The 5,430-nt window shown below is 35.0% G+C and overlaps 1 pseudogene; it reads right to left on the bottom strand.

The window, feature by feature from the left end:
- Positions 1 to 364: 364 nt before the first annotated feature.
- Positions 365 to 4,390, bottom strand: LOC110684091 (annotated as a pseudogene).
- Between the last annotated feature and the right edge of the window lie 1,040 nt (positions 4,391 to 5,430).

Here is a 5,430-nt window from a genome sequence, read left to right as displayed (position 1 = left end):
CTAGATCATTGGGCAGCACATAAGGCTCAAACCGGGCCCAGTTTAGTAATTTGGCCATAATTTCCTCATTATTTATCAGAATTGGGTTTATAATATATCGTTGTAAAGCTCTTTTCAAGCCCCATCCAATTATACCATTATTAGACCCTTGCTATGAACCAACCAAACTGGATTGACTATTTTCTAAAAATAGGTTTTCCAAAATAGAGAGAAAAGAAAAAAAAATTAAAACTATCCGCAACACTAGACTTTCCACAGTTTCACTTCATTCGATTATGATTCGACGTGAAAGGTATTCATCATCGGGTTTGGTTTTGGGGAGACACAAATGGGTTTCTACAATAGGCTTAATATAATAAATCGAAATTTCGGCTTGTAATTCGATTTTTGGTTTTTAAAATTCCAAACAGAATGCAAACCATAATCTATATTTTTAAATTTTCCCAAACCAATACCCAACCTGAATTTAAAATAAATCCAAACCGAATTACATCTGAATTATTTTCACCTCGATCGTTGATTTAATAATAATTGCAAGACCAAAAAAATATTTGAGAATTTGTGAATTGAGAATTTGATATCACTGTATAGTATAGTCGTACTTGCCTACACAACTTTGCAAGGACTAGACCAAAAAAAAAAATATTGCATGAAACTGTTTTTAAAACTCCTTCCTGCATTGTGATTCAAAAGACCTGCTCCTTGCCGAGACCCTGATAGGCATAGCAGTTCAAAGACAAAAACCTCTTTCGAGACTAAGCAATAAAAAGAAGATATGTAAGCAAATCCAAGCTGAATTCTACACATGCTCTTGAAAGATGCTTACATACAGCCCATTGGCAGGTTTAATAACAATCCACAGCGCATTACCCTAATACGTCCGAAATCAATGGTTTAAACCAAGTACATTCAAGCAACAGTTTATGGTGTAAGAACCAAATATATACATCCGACTACAGTTAAAAATTAAGTTTGCAAACATAATACCCAGATATTAGGATTCACAAGATCAGGCAGAATATGCAACAAGTTAAAAGATCAGACAGGTCCAAGAAAGTCTCCCTCCAAACCAACCACAGTCTGAAATTCCCTTTCAGTCTCCACCCACTTAGTCCCGATGACACAAAAGCGCACCACCACATCTTTCTCGATCTTAGTCTGCTTCTCACTTATGAACATATGATTTTCACCAGGAACATGTTGATAGCCAGACATCTTCTGAGTAGAGAGAAATATTGTCTCAATGCGTCCAGATCTCAAGAACACCCCATGCCTCAAGACCTTGTGGACAGTTCCTTCTAAAACCTCTCCACGGAAAATCTTAAAAGTGAGACAGCTGAAGGTAACATGAAAAAGAACATCCCCGGATTGCTACCTGACTCTTCCCTCTCCTATGTTGTCCAGAGTTGTGACCGTAAGCTCCTTTGTTTCCTTCTTGGCTGCAAAATCTTCCATCAACTGAAATATGACCGACTTCTGCAGCATCAATCCTTTGACATCCATATGCTTACAAGGAATGATCACATTCCAAGGCAGTTGTACTTTGATGAACATTGTTTCTATATAAGCACAAAGAGATGAAAAAGTTACTACAGAAACTAATGTCATCTGGTTAAACTTACACTCAATCAGCAACAATTGTGAATTAACTTTCTACTCAAATAAGAAAATGGAGGGACATAATATATATGCCTCAATTAAGTTAAACTAGTAGAAAATATAAAACCACCCATCATCAACGCTTACCATCAAGTTGTACATATTTTTAAGCTGCCATTCTGATACCATAAAAGGGAAACTGAGATTATATGAATGCAAGCTTGACAAGGAAATGAAAACCTCAAAAGTTTCAGAGTACAAGAGCAGGGGAAAAAAAAAAAACCCCATCAACAAAAAACCATAACTTCATGTTCTGTAATTTATACCAATATACCATAGTTTATCATTAGGATAAGTCCAAAGTTAGCAGCTGTATGTCAATAGTTCTTCAGATTGTTTATTAGGTTGTAATGAACTTAAGTTCCTTGTATAAGATATTATATACAGAAGTTCATACTTCGTAATCCCATATACTCACTTCCTTCCTTCACTACCCATTCATTCATTATTGACTTCTTTTTGAGTTTTTTTTTTCCTTCCTAAAGTCACCTAAACTTTAAGACAGCAAAAACGTTATCTGTTGAGTTATAGGCTAGGGCCTATCTGGAAGCTAGCTACATGTAGAGACTAATTACCTGAAAATACAACCCAGAAAGGTGTATTCTTCCTTTTACTGGCAACATTTACAGAGGAACACAATGAAAGCCTAAAGTTATTATATTATAAAATTAGTACAAATTAATCATATATACCTTATACATTCGGTTTTAAAAACTACCTTATAAAAAATTTTGTTGTCAAAAACTACCTAATAAAGCATAAAATGTTGCATCAAGGTACCTTTTCCCATATTACAGGAGTTACAACTATTTCCTGACGTTGACTTTTCAATTTCTTTTTTTTTTTGTTTTTTTTTTTTGTGCCTTTTTTCTTTCTTTTTCTTTCCATAGCACAAAAGTTGATGATTACTATTTTCTATCACAATTCACAATAGAAGCACCGAGTTGCACCTTTTATTCTCACTTCCCCTTCAAATAATGGCGAATTCCTCTACTTATAGTTCCTCCACAACAATCCCTTACCTTCTTTCTCTCTTCTCTCGGCTTAGTACATGACAAAAATAAAAATTTAAAAACAAACCTTTTGAAGGTTCGTCTATGGCAGACACCTACGTCAAAATCTGAAGAAGAGACAATCCTTATCTAACGCAATGTACTCAAAAGAACATCAAACCCTGAAGAAGATTCAATTCTTATTCACTTCATCATAAATCAGCAATAATTTCATAAGGGTTTGCAAAACAATTAGTTTGAAACCCACACACAATCCAGGGGATGAAATTTTGGACAAGTTTTTTTATTGTTTGGTCTTCTTCAAGAAGAAATGAGAGAAAAAAGAGGTTTTGGTGGGTAATTTAAGGAGACATGAGAACATGAGGGTATTGAAAAGACAGAAGAAAAAATTTTAAGGAAGATGAACATTTTGGATATAAATGGAGGGGAAAAAGGTGCAAAATACAAAATGTGAACGTCTGAAAATGGTAAAACTCTGCAAATCTGATAAATTTATGCTTTATAAGGCATTTTAATACAACATTTTAATATAGTCTTCAAAAAAAACATTTTAATATAAGGTAGTTTCCCACAAATTTTCCATCGATTAACTCCATATTATAATAGATCACAAAATTCACAATAAAGAGTACTCTAATTGTATTGGTTATAATCCATTGTGCAGCAGCAAATTGTTGGATTCCAAATCAAATTGCTAAATAAACTAAAATCTCTGTTATTGCACAAATAGCTGAGGTATGTGTGTACTCCTCACCGGTCACCCCCCAACCCCGCCTAAAACACTGCCACTAGAACCGTTGCCACCTTAGGTAGGCATTGGGTTAATATTGACATAAATGATAATCTTTATGTAGGAAGATATGTATTTTCAGTTGAAATCTACTAATTCAACCTGGATAAAAATATTTAAAGTTCCAAACGGGTTAATAAGATCCGCAAACAGCATTCACATACACGCATATAGCCAAAGTCTAGAATGGAATTTGGTAAACCAATATTCTGTTTTGCAACGGGATGTCGAAATTGAGGTTAAAAGGCAACGAGCTTTGAAATAAAAATCAACATGCAAATCATATTCAAACTCTTTCAAAAGGATTCAACATAACATAACAAAAAACACATTTCTTGAGACAAACATTGGTTCAACAATGACAATAGTTTGAGCTCAAATCATAACAATAACAATAACAATAACAATAACAATCTCACTATAGAAACTTAGAGAAATTAAGAAACATTATCGAAATAGCATATCAAAACCAAACGGTATATCAATATAGCAACCAAATTTGATTCAATTATCAAACAACGCCCGAAATATTACATAATTTTAGGGATATGTACTGTGATTCAATTATCAAATTTCTAGCAACATTATCGCTTGTTATCATAATTCATAATCTTCGTATTTAGAACTTATAGCTGAGATTTTTGAACCCTACACTTACTGCATTAACAATTAAGTTAAATAAGAACAAAGATGAACCCTAAATTGTGAAATTGATATGATGATTACTAAAACAAACAACAACTTACCTAATGGAGAGCGTGAAATGTGTTGTTTGGAGCGCTTCAATGGAGAACTGAGAGAGAGAAGGGAGCAAGAAGAGGAGGCACTTGGCAAGTAGGCAGGGCTATTAGACCGCGTTCATCCGATTTTTTCCCCTTCTTTATTGTCTTTGATAGAGCAATTCTATGGGTTCCTGTTAGGTCTTAAAGCCCCATTAATAAAGTGGATTGCTAAATGGTTAAATTGGGTCACATCCATCATAAATGTGTCGGGGTTGTACACGATCTTACTAAACATACTTACATATAGGGTAATTTAGTTGATTTTTTCAACAAACATGGTTTGTTTAATGACCCAAAATCTACACCATTCAGGTTATAACCGATTACACTAGTGATTTATCCCTAGACCCAAGACTAGGCACCTATACCTACACCCCCTCCTAAACGATGCGCATAAAACCCACTACACAACAACTACTACAGTACTTTTTTTTCAAAAAAAAAATAAGTCACTATTTTCATTTATTCATTTTGTCAAGAATGTGAATCCTTAGTTTGTGTATTACGTATAAGGGTATATTTATACAACCTAAGATCGGGCTAAAACATAACCCCGACAGAAGCTAAATACATAAGCCTAGCTCAACACCCCCCTCAAGTTGGAGCATGCAAATCACAAATGCCCAACTTGCCAAGTAAATAAAAAAGTTGTTGCTTGCTTAACGCCTTAGTGAAGATGTCCGCTAGTTGGTCTGTGGTCTTCACATATGATGGCCTAATAATCCCTTCCTGAATTGCATCCCGAACATAATGACAATCAACCTCAATAAGCTTAGTACGTTCATGAAAAACCGGAGTCTGCGCAATATACAACGCAGACTGACTGTCACAAAATAAACTCATCGCTTGTGGATGTGAAACTCCCAAACTATTAAGAAGACCCTTCAACCACTTCAACTCATCAGTGGCCTTAGACATCGTACGGTACTCAGATTCTGCAGAAGATTTAGCAACAGTATCCTGCTTCTTAGTTTTCCAAGAAATAGGAGAATTTCCAAGAAACACCAAATAACCTGTAATCGATCGTCTCATAAGAGGGCAACTAGCCCAATCTGCGTCACACCAACCTGTCAATTGTAAGTCACAATCTGAACTTAAAAGAATACCCTGACCCGGGCAACCCTTCAAATAGCGTACTGTACGAAGAGCTGCCTCCCAATGATCTTGACGAGGTTGATGCATAAAT

The sequence above is a fragment of the Chenopodium quinoa genome, unplaced genomic scaffold (genome assembly GCF_001683475.1).
Source record: "Chenopodium quinoa cultivar QQ74 unplaced genomic scaffold, ASM168347v1, whole genome shotgun sequence".
Lineage (NCBI taxonomy): Eukaryota > Viridiplantae > Streptophyta > Magnoliopsida > Caryophyllales > Amaranthaceae > Chenopodium > Chenopodium quinoa.
This window is presented reverse-complemented; position numbering and strand designations above follow the sequence as displayed.